We start from the raw sequence: 22,123 nt of genomic DNA, 5'->3' as shown, positions 1-22,123 counted from the left end.
TTAACTGTAACAGAGGTAACGGTCGTCGAAGCGCTTGACACCGAATCCTTGATCCCCATCGCGGACGGATCCGTGATCCACATCACTGCCGGATCGGTCTCTCCTTGATCCACTGCCTCCTGGGGATGGACCCAAGAGGATCCGCCGTCGTCGCCGACGACAGCGGAACTAGGATCGAATCCGACGGCGACAGCCACCTGGGGATGTGACACTTATTTGTTATGACTATTCAAGGGTTTATTCTGTTGGTTTTTTAAGAAGAAGAATAGAAGAGTCTTACCTCTGAGGATAAAAGGGGCAAATGAAATGAGGACTGTTTTTTGAGTGATTTTTATTTTACTTTATTTATGTTTTTCGTTTGTGTGTGAGGGAGAGATTTTGTTTTGATTTGTTGCTAGTTTTGGGGGTTTGATTGGGTTCATAGGATCCGCACTGGAGGTCGGGTTCTTGAAGGAGATAGTCTATTTGAACAGGGAGGTAACGCCCATTTGGACAGAGAGGTTGCGGGCTCAGAGAGCAAATCGAATGAGGAGGACGAGGAGGAGGTTGAGAAGGCAATGAGGCGGATGTGTGTGCTTGGATGATGCAAAATTCACTCGAGCCCGTCCAATCAGAATCTGCACAGTTCTTGGGGCTTTGCTGTTGATGATGATGATGAGAAGGAGAACAAAAGATGATTTTTGTTTGCTTTAAATTTGTTTGCTTTAAAATTGAGTTTTGAGTTCATTGTTTGTACTGCACATTGCTGTAGATTGGTTCTACGAAGAAAATGGGATGGTGGGTTAGGATTGTAACTTCCTGATGTATTTTTGTTTGATGAGTTAAAATCCTTTGTAAGGATGATTTTGATCCAATTAGAGTTCAATTTGGGAGTGTTGTTATGTTTTTTAGTTATTCAAGGTTAAATGGGAAAATGAGGGAACATATATGTATCACAATTAACCGTAAATGTGACAAATAAGCATATCATGTGATTTTTCAATGTTATACGTGACAATTCAATCTTACATGTGACAGTTCTACCTTATATGTGATATTTAGATCTGATTTATGATATTTGGGTGTTGTATGTGATATTTGGGTATTGCTTATGACATTTGTTGTTTATACGTGACATTTGGGTATTGTATGTGATATCTGGGTGTTGTATGTGATATTTGGGTGTTGCTTATGACATTTGTTGTTTATACGTGACATATTCACTATCAACAAATTACAGCTAAATATCACTAGGGGTGAGCACGGTTCGGTTCAAACCGAAAAAACCGACCGAACCGACCCGAAAAAGCGGTTTTATGAGTAAGGCGGTTCGGGTCGGGTCGATAATTTTTCAAACCGACCCGACCCGAACCAACCGAATATATTCCCCTGCCTCAAACCCTACCCGTTTACCCAAAGACAAAGCAAGTCCGTTACTAAAAAATTACAACATCAGGTCTAGTATTTAATCCAAAAGAACAAGTTACTTTACTTAAAAACAGTATACATACATGAGCAAGAATAATAAATTGAAGTGAAGTTAAAAAATAAATACATGCTGGCATAGGGTAATAAGAATATATAAAAGATAAATTGAAGTGAAGTTATACTTGATGAAGTTAGAACCGAACAAACCAAACCGAACCGCACCGAACCGATTTGTAATGGATCGGTTTGGTTTTGAATTGTAGGTGGTTCGGTTCGGTTGTTCAAATTTTGGTAAAAACCGACCCGACCCGAACCGTGCTCACCCCTAAATATCACAAATTACAGCCATGTGTCACGTATAAACAACAAATGTGCAGTACAAACAAATTACATTCCTATTTAACCTTGAATAACTAAGTTACAATCTCAACCCATCATCTTATTTCCTTCGTAGAACCAATATACAGCAATATGCAGTACAAACAATGAACTCAAAACTCAAATTTAAAGCAAAAAAATTTAAAATAAACAAAAATCATCTTTGCCTCTGTAGGCGTCAAAAAATGCTGAAAAATATCCAAATACAGCTCAAGAGGAAATCATCCAAAAAGGCAGAAGAACACAAGTTTGGGATGTCTCGCATGCAATATGCAGTACAAACAATGAACTCAAAACTCAAATTTAAAGCAAAAAAATTTAAAATAAACAAAAATCATCTTTGCCTCTGTAGGCGTCAAAAAATGCTGAAAAATATCCAAATACAGCTCAAGAGGAAATCATCCAAAAAGGCAGAAGAACACAAGTTTGGGATGTCTCGCATACGAGACAGTCTTTACCCACCAACTGTTCAAGAACATGGGGAACGTCGTGGGCGAGAATCACGTTGATAACTGCCAGAATAACGGAGTTTAAAACGTGGGAGAGCGGTTACAATGAGAAACTGCAGTTTCCGAGACAGTATTTACTGTCTCGCTGGGCGAGACAGCAAATTTACTGTCTCGCTGGGCGAGACAGCAAACACTGTCTCGGCCAGCGAGACAGCAAACACTGTCTCGCCCGCCGAGACAGCAAATGCTGTCTCGCGAGCACTGTTCATCCAGAGGGTTATAAATACCCCCCCCGAAGGCCATTTTCACAAGGGGCTTCCAGCAGAGATCCAGGGCTGATCATTTTGAGCACTTCAGAGCAATCCAGAGCAGAGAGAGAGCAGAGGTCTTGAACTTTCAGCCACTCCTTGATAATCAGGCTTTGACTTGATTTCAAGAAGAACGACTATCTTACATCGATAAGATATCGTTTCAATTTCTCACTTCGATAAACGAAGTCAGAATCATAAACCCCTCACGGTTCAATCAGAATCTGTGACTTGGTGGTCCACGAGTCAAAGCGCCCCCGGCACAGGCAAAGATCCCACGAAAGCAGTGATCCAAACAACGATCCTGCGTTTATTTTCTCAAGAGTTGTAATTTTCTTTTTGTTGTGTAAAAGAGTCTTATAAAAAGGCTGTTTTCTTTGAATTTATTGTAATCGACCGAAGATATAATGAATTCGACAACAAATTCGACTTTTGGCGAAAACAAACTGGCGACCACAGTGGGAGCCAACGGTCTCGCTGCCGAGACCGTCGTGTCGCAGCCGATCAAGATTCCAGTTGAATCCATGGTCGAATACGAATTCGACCAAACCAAGTTTGAGGAATATTTCTCATCATCCTCTTCAAGATCTTCAGTATCTCGCAAGTACAAGAGGATCTCACAATTGAGGAAGACTTACATGCCAAAGAAGGCACAAAATGAAGATTCTCGCTTGATTGTTGCTGAGAATTTCACTCGCAATACCTCTGCTCACAATGGCTCTTATCTAGTTAAAGAGTCATCGAATCAAAGCCCGCCGGCATTGACGAAAAGAGCTCGTCAGAGACAACGCCAACGCCGCGCTCGCCAAATGGCTAAGGCCTTGGAACAAACCGACGGGGTTCGTTACCACGCGGACCTAGAGTCGAGGAGACATCGAGTGGTTCAGTTGTCTCAACAACCAATCACTCGTATCTCTGCTAAAACAACGACGGATGAATGGACTATTGTCAAAAAGACTCGTTCGACCCTCAAAGAACGTATACAAAAACGTCGTGCAAAAGCTGCTAATGCCCATGCTCTCTCACAACAAAGACGAGAAAAGAGAAAGGAAATGGTGACCAAAGAATCACCAAAACTTCGTCAAGTTTGGATTCCAAAGTCTGGACTTATGCAAAATCAGCATTCGGAGCCCGTTAAGACCCCATACCCGCAAATGGGTGGTTTCAGACGTGCGACTCCCAACATAACCTTGGATCGCTCAAAAACAAAAATAAATTGTCCTGAGAATGCCAACAAGGTTTTATACCCCCAGAAGAAGACGCATTCACCAAATGATATCGTCATACCTGGGAGATCATACCAACAGACGATACGATTTTTTGGCAATCATACCGATGAATCGTATTATCAAGTTGAAGTTGTGAATAATTTTCGAAAGAGAGTTATTCGAGAGATAAACTCTCGTTGTTCCTGTGCGCGACTCGTTAAAACAGCATTATCAGAATGTGACTGTTTCAAACGAGAAGTCATCCCACGAAAAGTCTCTGTATTATCGAAACCTAAGCCGAGACATTTCCGCAAAAGAAGAGCAGCTGTCCAAAATGATGAATTCCCTGAAGTCACCATCAACGTGGCTGATAGAAGAAAGTCTAAACAGCATTCAAGTGACTCAAATCCCGACTTTTCCCCGAAAGGAAAAGTCAATCCAAGAATTGCTCAAAGGATGTCTCGACTCCAATTAGGAGCTATCAGACGCAGAGACTACAAGAGAATGCAAGAAGGAATGTCCTCGGAGGATGAATTCTCGGACACTTATTCTGCAATCGCTTCTGATGATACAATGTCTAGCACAGGACAAATCAGAGAAGTATTCACAATCACTGCTGATCAGTTCACTCAAATACTTCAGGAAGCTCTAGCCAAACAACGTGAAGAAATTAGAGCTGAAGTGAAGACAGAAATGAAGTTGGCTATCCAACAAATGAGAGAACTGTTAACTCAACAGCCTCAACCTCCTGAGTCCAATCAGCGATTTGAATCCAGCCACCACACTCGGAATGTTGTAGATGACAGTGATCCAGAGGTGGATGAAGTCATTATGGCTGATACACCTCCCAATGGCAATAACGCTGGGGGTGGTTTAACGGATCCTCCCAATAACGATATTGGGGGTGGTTCAATAGCACCTCTCACTGGGGGTGGTCCAATTATCTTTACTCGACATCATTCAGAAAGAAATGAAGACGATGACGGGAAAATGCAAAAACTTGAAGACAAAATCAATGCTTTGATGACGGCTCAAGAAGTTAAGAAGACGGGTATTCCATGTCCTTATCCGAGGGAATGGGATTCAATACCATACCCGACCAAATTCAATCTGATTAACTTCACACCGTTTGAAGGGAAGAGTTCGCCGATTCAACACTTGATTTATTTCAAGTCTCATTTGGGCATAATCTCTGGAAACGAGGCCTTAATGATCCGGTCATTCGTTGGCACCCTTCGTGGGCCCGCCTTCGATTGGTACCGACGGCTCAAGCCAGGGAGCATCAATTGCTGGGATGACATGGAAAGTTTGTTCCTCAGCAACTTCTTCGATGATGACACCGAAGTGTCAATCGGAATCCTTTTGGATGAGAAGCAAAAAGACGGAGAGTCAGTCGACAATTTTGTCAAGCGTTTCCGTAACATGGCGATGAATTGCAGAGATCCTATTACAGAGGAGTTCATCCTGCAAACATGCCACAATAACCTCTCCATCGATGTCTTGGAAGCTTTGGGGGTTGAGCCGTCCACAACTTGGAAGGAGTTAAAATTTCGTGGCGAACAAGCTGAACACTTTCTTAAAAGAAAGGAAGCTGAGAAAGGCCAACAAATGACATCTGCAATCATTGGGAACGCAACTTTCGATCCGAAGTTTCAAAAAGAATATTCATTCGAAGAGGATGAAGCTCCAGCCATATTGGAATACCTCCTCGCTAATGACAAAATCGAGCTACCACCTATTAAAGATCAGGATGGAGCTAAGATGATTACGGATCCAAATTACTGTGCGTACCACAGAAGGATTCTTCATCCCACCGAAATTTGCTTTGGACTCAAAAACAAAATCCAAGCCTTAATTGACTCCGGCGTCATAACGGCCAAAGAAGTCGAGTAAAGACGACCATATTACTCCATCGGATACACGAGTATAAACTGTTTTCCCCAACTCCATTGGGTACACGAGTATAAACTGTTTCCCCTCACTCCGAAAAGTATACGAGTATAAACTGCTCCTCGATACTCCAAAAGGTATATGAGTCTAAACTATTTCCTTTCCTTAACGGGAAGTTCCTGGAGAATCCTATATTCTTAAGGATAACCCGAACATATGACTGAGGTTAACGTACTCCTCGTTATACCCAGTTTTACAAAGAAAGCTGGGGGTCGATAATTCATGTAATGGGAAGTTCCTGGAAGAATGTTAAATATAATATTCTTAGGGATAACCCGATTATTATGGACAGAATGATAAATACTAAGCTCCTATTATGATTTTCGAACACTCTTTTGCTGAGATGAGATTCGATCACTTCGTTAGATCAATCTTCCCTCACAAAACCCATTTGGTCAAACCTTTAAACAGTTAGGACCGAAGCCAAAATCCCCTCTCGATTCGTTCCATGAACGAGAGGTCCACAAATTGAACGATCAAACCTTTAAACAGTTAGGATCGTCTTAAATACCCATTTGGTCAAACCTTTAAACAGTTAGGACCAAAACCAAAATCCCCTCTCGATTCGTTCCATGAACGAGAGGTCCACAAATTGAACGATCAAACCTTTAAACAGTTAGGATCGTCTCAAATTCCCATTTGGTCAAACCTTTAAACAGTTAGGACCAAAGCCAAAATCCCCTCTCGATTCGTTCCATGAACGAGAGGTCCACAAATTGAACGATCAAACCTTTAAACAGTTAGGATCGTCTCAAATTCCCATTTGGTCAAACCTTTAAACAGTTAGGACCAAAGCCAAAATCCCCTCTCGATTCGTTCCATGAACGAGAGGTCCACAAATTGAACGATCAAACCTTTAAACAGTTAGGATCGTCTCAAATTCCCATTTGGTCAAACCTTTAAACAGTTAGGACCAAAGCCAAAATCCCCTCTCGATTCGTTCCATGAACGAGAGGTCCACAAATTGAACGATCAAACCTTTAAACAGTTAGGATCGTCTCAAATTCCCATTTTGGTCAAACCTTTAAACAGTTAGGACCAAAGCCAAAATCCCCTCTCGATTCGTTCCATGAACGAGAGGTCCACAAATTGAACGATCAAACCTTTAAACAGTTAGGATCGTCTCAAATTCCCATCTTGGTCAAACCTTTAAACAGTTAGGACCAAAGCCAAAATCCCCTCTCGATTCGTTCCATGAACGAGAGGTCCACAAATTGAACGATCAAACCTTTAAACAGTTAGGATCGTCTCAAATTCCCATCTTGGTCAAACCTTTAAACAGTTAGGACCAAAGCCAAAATCCCCTCTCGATTCGTTCCATGAACGAGAGGTCCACAAATTGAACGATCAAACCTTTAAACAGTTAGGATCGTCTCAAATTCTCAACAGGAAGTTTCTGAAGAATATTACTCAAAATATTCTTAAGAATAACATGAATACTCCAATAGGTACACGAGTCTAAACTGTTTCCCTATCCTCAACAGGAAGTTTCTGGAGAATATCAGTTAAAATATTCTTGAGAATAACCTGACTACCCCTAAACGGGTATATGCAGTGTCAACTTGACGACAAGAGCTGATTTCACAAGTACAAGTTCCAGCTTTAATTCAAGATCTCTACAATGGACAAGCGATAAACGCGATGCCGGAAGAATCTTAACTATTCTACAAAGCACTGAATAGATTGAGAGACAAAGAGATCAAAAGTTGAAGCCACCTACGGGTTCCTCTACACGATCTACTCAACCAAACATTGAAAGGATCGTAAGTAAGAGCTATCTTGTCCAAAGCATCCCAGAACTCCTCTATAAAAGATTGAGTCTGGAATACTTTGGAGGGGGTATCTGTAGGCGTCAAAAAATGCTGAAAGATATCCAAATACAGCTCAAGAGGAAATCATCCAAAAAGGCAGAAAAAACACAAGTCTTGACTGTCTCGCCGTGCGAGACAGACTTGACTGTCTCGCCGCGCGAGACAGTCTTTACTGTCTCGCGTTCTCTGTCTCGCAGGCGAGACAGTCTTTACTGTCTCGCCAGGCGAGACATCATTCTCTGTCTCGCCCGTGAGACAGCATTCTCTGTCTCGCCCGCGAGACAGCATTCTCTGTCTCGCCCATGAGACAGTTTTCAAAGAAGTTATAAACCACTTTATAACCGCCGACACGTGGCCACCAACTGTTCAAGAACGTGGGGAACGTCGTGGGCGAGAATCACGTTGATAACTGCCAGAATAACGGAGTTTAAAACGTGGGAGAGCGGTTACAATGAGAAACTGCAGTTTCCGAGACAGTATTTACTGTCTCGCTGGGCGAGACAGCAAATTTACTGTCTCGCTGGGCGAGACAGCAAACACTGTCTCGGCCAGCGAGAGACAGCAAACACTGTCTCGCCCGCCGAGACAGCAAATGCTGTCTCGCGATCACTGTTCATCCAGAGGGTTATAAATACCCCCCCGAAGGCCATTTTCACAAGGGGCTTCCAGCAGAGATCCAGGGCTGATCATTTTGAGCACTTCAGAGCAATCCAGAGCAGAGAGAACAGAAGTGCTGATCTTACGGCCAATCCTTGATAATCAGGCTTTGACTTGATTTCAAGAAGAACGACTATCTTACATCGATAAGATATCGTTTCAATTTCTCACTTCGATAAACGAAGTCAGAATCATAAACCCCTCACGATTCAATCAGAATCTGTGATTTGGTGGTCCACGAGTCAAAGCGCTCCCGGCACAGACAAAGATCCCACGAAAGCAGTGATCCAAACAACGATCCTGCGTTTATTTTCTCAAGAGTTGTAATTTTCTTTTTGTTGTGTAAAAGAGTCTTATAAAAAGGCTGTTTTCTTTGAATTTATTGTAATCGACCGAAGATATAATGAATTCGGCAACAAAATCAACTTTTGGCGAAAACAGCCTCGCTGCTAGATGCAATGGCGTCGCCCCATTGTTATTGCTAACATTTACAAATCTAGAAAATCTCCTGTAATTCAACAACAATAGCCACCTTTAAGCTTATGAATTTATAATCTAAAACCATATTATTCTGTTGAGACTCTATCAAAAATATCACATAATACTTAAATTGCAGCATATATAACTGGTAGCGAGAATATATCACACATAATGTAAAAATATCACATAATAGCAGCATATGTCACACAGAATACCAAAATGTCACATAATAATAACATATGTCATACATAATACCAAAATGTCACATAACAGCAGCATATGTCACACATAATACCAAAAAAATCACATAACAGCAACATAAGTCACACAGAATACCAAAATGTCACATAACAACAGAATTTGACATATGTTGTGTGACATATGCTGCTATTATGTGATATTTTGGTATTGTGTGACATATGCTACTGTTATGTGATATTTTGGTATTCTATGTGACATATGCTGCTATTATGTGACATTTGACATATGCTGCTGTTATGTGATATTTTGGTATTCTGTGTGACATATATTGCTGTTATGTGATATATTCTCATTACCAGAATTTGACATATGCTGCTTCTGTATGATATATTCTCGTTACCAGTTACATGATAAAATGTGCATTTGTAATTTCTTGGTGATCTTTTTTCTTTGGCATATCAAATGGAATCTGAAAGTAAAGTTCTTACATGTATCACAATTAATACCAACAAGTCACACGAACAGGTAATATGTCACATTTAAGTAGTAAATGTCACAACAAAATGTCAAAAGTAGCATGTAACAGACAACAGTCACAAAAGAGTTTGAATTCTGTCAGGAAACATTAATCTTGGATAGGTTCAGTGCACGAGGCTCGGTTATATCCTTCAGCGTGACATCATATCGCAAATAGGAAGTGTTCTCGCCACACGAATCCAATTGTTGAAAGATTCAGCAACATTGAAAGTGATATGACCATAAAATTCACTATCATAAATTACAGCCATGTGTCACATATAAACAACAAATATCACAAGCAACAACAAAATATCACATACAATAGATATAAGTCACATCTAATAGAGTCATTCCACATGAGATGAGTGAATGTCACACATGAGACGAATAAATGTCACACAGATACAAACAACAAATACGTCGAAAAAACACATCACTCTCTCTCATAGGCATTTTCCCAAACATCACATATTCAAGAGAGCCCATTCAACCAACAAACACAACAAACAAGAGGAACCTTATTTAACATTTAAAAAAAACCTTGATCACAACTATATTACATATCTTATGCATAGTTCAAGCAGAAACATCACTAACAAACTGAACATTACAACATCCCTTCTCGACCCTCTTCTCAAAGAAATTCCCGGCCCTCTTCTCATCACCGACACCTTCTGGTAATCCCTGACCCTCTTCTCGAAGAAATTCGTCTTCTCCTGCAACGAAATCAACTCCATCCAATCAAACAGGTTCGAAGCTCCATACAAATTTCCAATTCCCAAAGCCCCCAACAAGCGACCTTCGCATATGATTTGAGCAACAAGTCCTACCTGTAACATCTCAGACTCCCATTGCAAGGCTTCAATATTTATTGTCTCCCTTCCCTCTAGGATCACCTTGATGAAAAAATATGCATGTATGCCACAATCATATCTGTAAAAATATCACATGACACTTAAACTGCAGCATATGTAACTGGTAACGAGAATATATCACACAGAATGTAAAAATATCACATAACAGTAGCATATGTCACACAGAAAACCAAAATATCACATAACAGCAGCATATGTCACACAGAATACCAAATGTTTGTTGGAAATTTGCAGTAAAAAGACAATGAAAGAAAAATTGACTTGTATTCCTCTCAAAATCGATTACAATTTGGATTCCGATTACAAAAGAGAGGAGAATGAATTTGATTCTCCCCTTTGTTTAATTCTGGGTTCTTCACGGTGGCGATGAGATGCCTCCCTCGAATGCTCGCGTCGAGTTTGCTCTCCGTTGACGATCCGAACGTCTTGATTCACTGGAACGATGTCTTCTCCTCACGATTTGACGCTGTGGAGAACTTGCGTAGCAAGTTTTGAAATAACTCTTGACGAGTTGATAACTCTGAACGAATTTTAGAAGAACTCGTAGAGTAGGTTTTGAACTCTGATCGAGTTGATAACTCTGACGAGTTTTAGAAGAACTTGCAGAGCAAGTTTTGAACTCTGATCGAGTTGATAACTCTGAACGAGTTTGAACTCTTGAAAAAGAGTTGATTTGAACCGAAAGTTCGGTTAATAAGCCAAGGAAGAAGTTCCTGTTGCTGGTCTCCCAAAACTCCAACAATTCAAGCCGAGAGCCAAAAAGCCAAAAGCCTTCTCTCCCAAGCCAAAATCCCAGCCCGAACTCAGTTGAGTTTTGAGGTATTTATAGGGGGTTAAGGGTATAACCGCCCCCTTAAATATCTCCTTAATGGGCTGAGTGGGGTGTAACTGCCCCCTCTTAAACAGCTCCCTACATCGTGGGGAAGACGGTTTTGAAACCGTACTGTTAGTGTTTTGAACGAGTCAAAACGCTGAAAACAGCGTTCTGGGCCTTAACTCTGCGTCTTATTGATGAGACGCACTGAAAACGCACAGTTCGTGCTGTTTTGGAGATTAACTCTGCGTTTTAGGCTGAAAACGCAGAGTTTGGCCTGTTTAAAGGCTGAAAACGCACAGTTCGTGCTGTTTTGGAGATTAACTCTGCGTTTTAGGCTAAAAACGCAGGGTTTGGCCTATTTAAAGGCTGAAAACACACAGTTCGTGCTGTTTTGGAGATTAACTCTGCGTTTTAGGCTGAAAACGCAAAGTTTGGCCTGTTTAAAGGCTGAAAACGCACAGTTCGTGCTGTTTTAGAGATTAACTCTGCGTTTTGATGTTGAAAACGCAGAGTTCGCCCTGTGCGTTTTGGCTCTGTAATGCAGAGGCGAACCTTAGGCGGGCTTGGCGAGCTTCAGGTTAAGTCCAATGTTCTGATGAAGTCCAGTCTTGCAGACGGACCTCAGAACATAATTTGCTGCGAAGAACAGGTCATAACTTTCAAACCGTAAGTCGGAATTAGACGAATTATATATGAAAATCGGCTATCTCGACAAGACGGGGCCATCCGAACCCAGCCAAAGGCTTCGGTTCGCTTCCTCCGTTTCGCCAAATTCCTTACGGTTTGAGAGATATCTGCATTCTAATATGAAGAGACCGTCAATTTGTAGTCTCTTTTGCTAGAGCTTTGCACAGATCGTCCTCTTGTAATATTCGTCTTGGCTCCTTGAAAATATGAGAGTCATCAGATTGTAACTCCCGATGTTGATTGTGAAGGCTATTGAATTGATGCTGTTGAATTAGAGCTTTCATCAGTTGTCGTAAAGGTCGTCAGATTGTAGCCTTCTACGTGAAAGTCCTCAAATTGTAGCCTTCTGGAAGTCGTCAGATTGTAACTTCCATCATCAGTGTTTGATGACCTTCTGGAAGTCGTCAGATTGTAACTTCCATCATCAGTGTTTGATGGGGGATCAACTATCTATTGTGAATTTTAGACAGCCTACACCAAAATATCACATAACAGCAATATATGTCACACAGAATACAAAAAATATCACATAACAGCAGCATATGTTACACAAAATACCAAAATATCACATAACAGTAATATATGTCACACAGAATACCAAAATGTTACATAACAGTAGCATATGTCACACATAATACTAAAATATCACATAACAGCAGCATAAGTCAGACGAAATACCAAAATATCACATAACAGCAGAATATATCACCCAGAATGTCACTATGTCACATGAAACCAACATATGTGACATAATTGAAAAGTGTTTTTTACATCATTATGACTTACTTTAAAGATCCATACCATCAATAAAGAACAATTATGCACAAATATGATTTTATAGTCATCATAGCCAACAAATGTCTGCTTCTAACTTTATTTATGATTTGTGTATCTATAGACACATCCAAGGTTTGAAAGTCGATATTGACCATGGTGTCTCTTTGCATTTATAAGCACAAGTATAAACGATATGGCGGCCACACCTGGAAAGAGTATAGGCCATACCTGGAAAGAGTATGAGCTTATTCTATCATTAATTTCGTTTTTATCTTCCCAGTATAAAAATATCATGTTAATATTTTGTGCTAGAAATCTTAAAATTTTCCCTAAATTAGCTGTTATTAGTATTTGTCAGGTGTATCGACCATTTTATTATAGACCAGATTAGCATACTTAGAATCATTGAACTAATTTGCACCAAAGCACTTCCTCTTAAAAATAATCAGCGGAGAATAAATTGTCATTGTCGTTAAACCCCTAATGTCCACTTAAAAGGGGGTTAAAAAAACAAAATCATCACCTTTGTTTTGAAATCCACAGCTCGGGCCTCAGCCTTGAAACTGGAAGCAGCAATCTCCTTGAACCCACGCTTCAAAGAAACCGACGAATCAACCCAAACTCCATTAGCCACACTGATCTTGGGCCCATCGCTGGCCGATCCATCAGTGAGAACAAGGTCAACGATCTGAGACGAGAGAGCATTGAGATCGCCGAAGGATTTTGATCGAAGAATCGACAGAATCAAAGAATCGACAGGACTTCAAGAGGAAGCAACAACGACGAGGTGATGCTCTCTTTCTCCTCCACCCCGACCCAACCAAAATCTAGCGGGGTCCTCATCGTCGCTGCCGTCGGCGACGACGCCGATTCCGACCGTTCGGATCTCGAGGCATCGATTCATTGGGAAGAAGGGGGAGGGGGAAGAGGAGAGGATGCGACGGATGAGGGGGGAGGAGGGGAGGGGAGGGGAGGAGGCGGATGGAGCCGAGGAGGGGGGCGGGGGGGGGGGGGGATGCGAATGAGGAGGGAGGAGGAGGGGAGGGGAGGAAATGGATTGAGTTTTAATTGGGAAGAAGGGTAATATGGGAAGTGGTTTTCTTGGGCAGTGAGTTTGGGGGTTGGTTGCACATATTTTTCAATTTTAGTGCTTGAGAGTTATGGTTTTTGGGTTGGGGGTGAGGATGCTTGGCCCAACTATTTTTGGTTCCTCCAAGCAATTTCCCCCCCAAAAAAAAGAAACACACATAGTCTTTTATTTATTGAAATTCATATCACCGCTCAGTTGACCCTCGAAATGTGAAATTTGGGTCCTACGAAAAATATTGATATTAAAAACAAATAGGGAAAATTGTGTCAAGTCCCTAAAAATAAAAACTTAATGTGCTTCAGCTCTTTTATTTTTTTTCATGTGGTTCAGCCCCAAAAGCAAACCCTCTATGTTCTGCAACCCTTTTTTAGTAATTATTACATACCAACTAAGTATAGAGAGAGAATAAAAATTAAAAAAAAACCAAAAATGCTCTTATCTTCTCTATTCTTTCATGTTAAGTCTAAAAGCAAGTTGAATTAAACCTAACATGAAAGTCATTTCATGTTAAGTTTAATTCGGGTTAATGTTAAGTCTAATTTAATTCTTTTTAAGTCTAATTTTAATCATGTTATGTCTAATTTAACTTGTTTCAATTCTAATTTAAGTCATGTTAAGTCTAATTCAACTTTTTGAAGTCTAATTTTATGTTAAGTCCAATTTAATTCATATTAAGTCTAGTTTAATTTATTTTTAAGTCTAAGGTAAATCATATTATGTCTAATTCAACTTGTTCTAAGTCTAATTTAATTAGACTTAACATGAAATTAGACTTAAAAAATTTAAATTAGACTTAACATGATTCAAATTAGACTTAAAAGAAATTTAACGTGATTGAAATTAGAATTAAAATAAGTTAAAATAGACTTAACATGATATAAATTAAACTTAAAAAGAATTAAATTAGACTTAACATGAATTAAAATGGACTTAACATGAACTAAATTGGACTTAGCATAAATTAAATTACACTTAATTTAATTCATGTTAAGTCTAATTCAACTTATTTTTTAGACTTAAAACAAGTTGAATTAGACATAACATGATATAAATTAAACTTAAAAGGAGTTAAATTAGACTTAACATGAATCAAATTGGAATTAACATGAACTAAATTGGACTTAGCATGAAATAAATTGCACTTAATATAATTCGTGTTAAGTCTAAAATCAGTTCGTGTTAGGTCTAATTACACTTCGTGTTAGGTCTAATAATAGTTCATGTTAGATCAAATAAAATTTCATGTTAGGTCTAAAATTAGTTCGTGTTAGGTCTAATTACAGTTTGTGTTAGGTCTAATTACAGTTCGTGTTAGGTTTAATTACAGTTCATGTTAGGTTTAATAACAGTTCATGTTAGGTCTAAAATCAGTTCGTGTAAGGTCTAAATTCAGTTCATGTTAGGTATATCTTAATGATAACTCCAACTTGATTCGTGTTAAGTCTAATTTCATTTCATGTTAAGTCTACTAATTTCATTTCATGTTAAGTCTAAAATCAGTTCTTGTTAAGTCTAAAATCAGTTTGTGTTAATTCTAATATCAGTTCATGTTAAGTTTAATTCAACTTTTTTAAGTCTAATTTCATGTTAGGTCTAACTAAATTAGACTTAAAACAAGTTGAATTAGACATAATATGATTTAAATTAGACTTAAAAGGAATTAAATTAGATTTAATATAAATTAAATTGGACTTAACATGAAATTAGACTTAAAACAAGTTGAATTAGACTTAACATGAATGAAATTAGACTTGAAACAAGTTGAATTAGACATAACATGATTTAAAATAGACTTAAAATGAATTAAATTAGACTTAACATGAACTCGAATTAGACTTAACATGAAATAGACTTTCATGTTAGGTCTAATTCAACTTGCTTTTAGACTTAACATGAAAGAATAGAGGAGATAAGGACATTTTGAATTTTTTTACTTTTTATTCTCTCTATGCTTAGTTGGCATGTAATAATTGCTAAAAAAAAGTGGTGCAGAACATAGAGAGTTTGTTTTTGGGGCTGAACCACATGAAAACAAATGGAGGGACTGAAGCACATGAAGTTTTTTGCTTTTAGGGTCTTGACACAATGTTTCCACATTAAAAAATATATTTTATTGAAAATCTTTTTTAACAATAATCCTTTTGGGTTTTTAATATCAATCCTTTAAATTATTAGTATTTTAATATTATTCTTTCAAATTGCAGAAATATACTGATTTTGTTACCAACCATGGGTGTTGTTTAGTTATCAAAAGAGCCACATTCATTTAATTCACTTGCCAAACCCTCGCTTCCATCCATATGGGTTCACTGCTTAATAGACCGTTAGACAAGATGATTGGCAAAACAAGTTCAATTCAGGATCTTACCGGGGTTTTTAAGTTTTAATGGGTATGCGGATTTGGGTGGTATGAGTGAGAGGGTATAACTGTCTATTTCATAAAAATAATAATAAACACAACGAACTATTCCCCAACATTTATAATCCTAACTAATAACAAGGACTAATATCAACATATTTCTGTAATTTAAGAGACAAATATTAAAATATGAAGATTTGAGGGACTCATATAAAAACGATAACAATTTACGCGACCGATATAAAAAAACCCAATACTTTTTTACTACTACAGCTGTAAATAAAAGTACTAACCTGTAAACATAAGAAAATAAACAAACTGAAACTAATTACAATTATAATTATAGTCATAACGTTTCACAAGCCAAGAAATAACCTATGAAGTACTAAGAGCTAGTTAGGTATTATTAAAGCTTATAATAAGTTACCGATAAAAGCAGTTTATAAAAGTAACTCAAATAAACTGCTGAAACTAGCCATATAATAGTCTTGTATCAAAAGTAGTTTTAGATAAGACGTTTAGCAAAACTATTTTTTGCAATTATAATTATAGTCATAACGTTTCACAAGCCAATAATAATCTTATATCAAAAGCTAGTTTTAGATAAGACGTTTAGCAAAACTATATTTTGTAATTATAATTATAGTCATAACGTTTCACAAGCCAAGAAATAACCTATGAAGTACTAAGAGCTAGTTAGGTATTATTAAAGCTTACAATAAGTTGCTGATAAAAGCAACTCAAATAAACTGTTGAAACTAGCCATATAATAATCTTATATCAAAAGCTAGTTTTAGATAAGATGTTTGGCAAAACTATATTTAAAGATCATTATAAGTTAAAAAGTGACTAAAATATACATAAATTAAACTCAATATTTATTGATAATAAAAAACATTGTCAAAAGCTAAAACCATATACATGACATAAATTGTTAGTTTTAAAATTGAAGGAGACAGAAATTCTGAGGCGTGAAACACTTTCCTTAAAGAAATATTTGTCTCACTTGATATTCAAAGTTGCTTCAGGTTAATACAAATTTTCTTCCCAGGATACAACAGAAAATAAAAATTCCAGTAAGCAAATCTGGAATTTTCCTTAATTCGTTGTGAAACAAGTTTGTAATATTGCAGAAGTTTTTGGAATTTTCCTTAATTCGTTGTGAAACAAGTTTGTAATATTGCAGAAGTTTTTGATAGAAAAGATTCAAAAAAGAATTATTCATAGATATCTGAAAACATAAACTATTTATAGGTTTTGAAAAAGTGCTTCCAACATTCACAATTTTTCAAAACACCCCTTGGAGCAAACAGCCACTTTTCAACAGTCACTTGTCTTTTCATAATTTTTTTAAATTCAAAATAACATTTAAAAAAATATATTCAATATATATAAAAAATAGAACATTATTCACGTCAAAATCGCGTATTATTCGCGCTACCCGCACGCGGGTTTAGAAGCCTATACTTTGATCCATTATTCAAAGTCCAATAAGCATTCAATGCTTTTAAACCTCTAAAAGAATGTTCAAAATTCCAATGTGGGACTATCTTGTTTTTTACAAACAAATACTAATAATCCCCCACTTTGTTTGAAAAAACATTTTAATAGTATTATATTTAAAAATAATCTGCAATATGTACAAAATGAGATAAGTATACATATGTAGAGGTATCTTTCGATTTAAACCTTTACTTTGTACAAATACCTCAAAGTTCTATCAAAGTCGTTAGTTGCCTTAACATTAAACTAATTACTCTTGTGATAAAACCGGAGAATATTGTACATACACTAATCTCTTGTTTCAATGAGAATTAATATTTTAGCACTGTTATGACCTTGTGCTTATTCCTGGTTCATGAACTTTTTAAAAAACAAACATTTAGCTCTTTTAAGAAGCGACACCACTTCTAAGTTCATATAGGTGAAACGTCTACAATGTGTTTTCCATTACTTTAAACACACAATAATAATGTATTAGACTTTCATTAAGAGCATAACTCATCCTCTTATTCCGTAATGGATGATATTGACATTATCTTTTAGGGCTTAATATGTCAATATCAATCAATCACTTTCAGAAACTTGTTATTACCCATTTAAACTATTTAACCAGTTTAGTTCTAGTAAATGGTTGTGTTACCATTCCTGGTGATTTTTAAATATAAGGTTTCAGCTCCATTTCACTTGATGTTATCTTTACTATCTCTCTTGCTAGAGGTTTTGTAAATGGATCAGCCAAATTTTTATTTGTCTTGACATAGACAATAGTTATGACACTATCTTGTATCAAGTGTCTCAAATATTCATGTCTTAGACTTATGTGTCTAGACTTACCATTATATGTACAATTATAAGCCCTTGACAAAGTGGCTTGACTATCACAATAGATAGAGATAGGAGGCATTGGACTCGGCCATAACTTAATATCTAGCAATAAGTTCCTAATCCATTCAGCCTCTTTACCAGTTGCTGCTAAAGCAATGAATTCAGATTCCATGGTGGAGTGTGAGATACATGTTTGTTTCTTGTTTACCCAAGAAAATGCTCCTCCACCAAGTGTAAAAACCATTCCAAAAGTGGATTGGTTGTCTCCAACACTAGTCATCCAGCTTGCATCGGTGTATCCCTCTAATACAGTCGGATAATCATTATAGAACAAACACAGATTTTTGGTTTTCTTTAAATATCCAAAAATCCTGGAAATACTTTTCCAATGTTCTACACTTGGATTACTAGTGTATCTACTTAATTTGCATACAGCAAATGCAATATCAGGTCTAGTACAATGCATAACATACATTAAAGAACCAATTGTACTAGCATACTCAAGCTGTGCTACAGCTCTACCAGAATTGGCAGTCAATTTGACACTGGGATCGAAAGGAGTGTTAACTTCTTTAAAACCAAGATGATTAAATTTATTCACTATTTTTTCAATATAATGTGATTGGCTTAAAGAAAAACCCCCACTATGTTTTCTAACTTTAATCCCTAAAATAGTATCCGCTTCTCCTAAATCTTTCATTTTAAACATAGAAGATAGATACTCTTTAGTCTCATTTATACCAATCATATTAGTGCCGAATATTAACATGTCATCCACATACAAGCAGACAAGCACACCATATTTATCAGTGAATTTAGAATAAATACACTTATCAGCACTATTATGTTTGAAACCATAAGACAGAATAACAGAATCAAACTTTTCATGCCATTGTTTTGGTGCCTGTTTAAGACCATAAAGAGATTTAATTAGTTTACATATTTTTTTTTCATTTCCTGGAAGAATGAAACCTTCCGGTTGTTCCATGTAAACCTCCTCATTTAAATCTCCATTTAAAAAAACAGTCTTGACATCCATTTGATGCACAAATAGCTTATGTATAGATGCCAAAGCAATAAGAATTCTAATAGATGTTATACGTGCGACATGTGCATATGTATCAAAATAATCTATGCCTTCTTTTTGTCTAAACCCTTTGGCTACTAATCTAGCCTTAAAAGCTTGAACAGAACCATCAGAATGATATTTTCTTCTAAAAACCCATTTACATCCTATTGGCTTTGATCCTTGAGGTAAATCTACTAAAATCCAAGTACTATTTCCCATTATAGAATCCATTTCATCATTGATAGCTTCTTTCCAAAATGAAGCATCTCTAGATGACATTGCTTCTATAAAGGTTTTAGGATCATCACTTGGATTAAAACTTATAGGATGTTTATTTAAAACATTATTATTCCTATCACCTTCAACAAGAAAAATAATTTGTTCAGGAGAAATAAAATCTGAAGGTAAAGATTTCTCTTTTCTTGCTCTAGTAATTCTTCTTGGCTCTGATGTTTCTTTAGATGTATTCGTTTCCTTAGCATGAAAATCAGAACTAGAATTATTATTAGAGTTAAGCAGAATATGAACATTTTCAACATTTTCAGAATCTACATAAAATTTATTTTCAAAGAATTCAACATCTCTAGATTCAAAAATAGTATTAGAAGATAAATCAAGTAGTCTATATGCTTTGCTATTTTCAGAATATCCGAAAAAAACACTTTTAAAGGCTCTAGGTCCAAGTTTTGTTCTTTTAGAATCAGGAATTCTATAATAAGCCAAACACCCCCACACTTTAAAATATAACAGATTAGGTTTTCTACCTTTCCATAACTCATAAGGGCTTATGTTTGACTTTTTAGAGGGAATCCTATTATGAATATAACATGCTGTGTACAATGCTTCTCCCCATAAATTTAAAGGTAACTTAGCATTATTAAGCATACAATTTATTATTTCTTGTAAAGTTCTATTTTTTCTTTCGGCTAAACCATTCTGTTGGGGAGTATAAGGTGCTGTACATTGATGAATAATGCCATGTTCTTCACAAAAAGTATTAAAATTATCAGAAAAATATTCACCACCTCTATCAGAACGTAATACTTTAATTTTCCTTTCAAGTTGATTTTCAACTTCTGTTTTGTATTTTTTAAACATATCAAAAGCTTCATCTTTTGTTCTTAAAAGATAAACATACATATATCTACTGCAATCATCAACAAAAGTGATAAAGTATCTTTTTCCTCCTCTAGTTAACATACCATTCAATTCACATATATCAGAATGTATTAAATCTAAAACTTTAGAATCTTTGCGAGAAACACTTGGAAAAGATTTCTTTGTTAATTTAGACTTAGCACAAATTTCACATTTATCAAATTCACCATTAAAGTTAATGAAGTCTAACTTTCTCATATTTTTCAAATAGCGAAAATTTAAATGTGCTAAGCGATCATGCCATAAATATGAAGACTCAACAATATAAACAGAAGATATAACTTTATTATTAATACTTAGTTGATACATTCCATCACAAGAGTAGCCCTTTCCCACAAACATCCCGTTCTTAGACAGGATAACATTATTTGACTCAAAAGCAACCCGAAACCCTTTCTTACAAAGAAGATCAACAGAAACTAAGTTCTTTCTAACTTCGGGTACATACAGAACATTTATAAGAGTCAATTTCTTTCCAGAAGTAAAATCTATATCAACAGTCCCCTTTCCAGCAACCTTTGTACAAGCATTGTTCCCCATTTGCACTTCTGTAATTTCCAAAATTTCTTCAAATCCTTTGAACAAGAATTTGTCCTTGCATTGTTGCTCCAGAATCAAGCTACCATCCAGACTTAACAGAAGCCATATTGATTTCAGAAATCATAGCGACCAGATTCTCTTCTATCATATTTGCAGAAGCCTTTGATTTTACATTATTATTTTTTCTGTGACGACATTCTTTAGCAAAATGTCCAGGCTTGCCGCAAATAAAACAGGACCCCTTTTTCTTCTGAAAATTCTTCTTTTTAAAGTGTTGTCCACTTTTCTTTACTTGAAGGTTCCATTTTTTTACCGAAGATTCATTCTTTTCCACGGTGTGGACCTTACAATCACTTTGGACAGAATTTTTCAAATCACGTATGTGTGACTCCTCTTCAATTCTAAGATTCTTCTGAAGTTGTTCCAAAGAGATATCCTCACTTTTATGCATTAGTTTCTTCGAGTAATCTTTCCAAGTTGATGGTAGTTTTGCAATAATTACAGCAACTTGAAAAGACTCTGGAAGAACTATTTTGAGAACATGAATCTTATTAACCAGAACCTCCATCTCATGAACTTGCTCTAGGACAGACTTGTTATCAACCATTTTATATTCTAGATATTTTGCAATTAAATACTTGTTTGTACCTTCCTCCTCGGCTTTGTATTTAAATTCCAGTGCGTTCCAGATCTCCCTTGCCGACTTTATCCTCGTGAAAAGATCATATAATCGGTCCGAAAGTGTGTTCAGAATGTGACCGCGACACAACACTTCATCTTCCTCCCGTTTTGCCTTCTGCTTTTTGATTTCTTCTTCTATGGGCTGTAGGTTGGGGTTGAGGATGTAGGAGATCTTCAATGTTGTAAGAAGAAACATCATCTTATCTTGCCAGCGAGAGAAATTGTTCCCGTCGAATCGGTCCAATTTGACCATGTCTTGACTCATCACCTTGATTGATTCCGACTTCATTGTAGCAGAGATATTTCTTTAAGATTGTTAGTTTTAAATTTGAAGGAGACAGAAATTTTGAGGCGTGAAACACTTTCCTTAAAGA

This window comes from Asparagus officinalis, chromosome 5 (assembly GCF_001876935.1).
Source record: "Asparagus officinalis chromosome 5, Aspof.V1, whole genome shotgun sequence".
Taxonomy (NCBI): Eukaryota; Viridiplantae; Streptophyta; class Magnoliopsida; order Asparagales; family Asparagaceae; genus Asparagus; species Asparagus officinalis.
Note: the sequence above shows the minus strand (reverse complement) of the source record.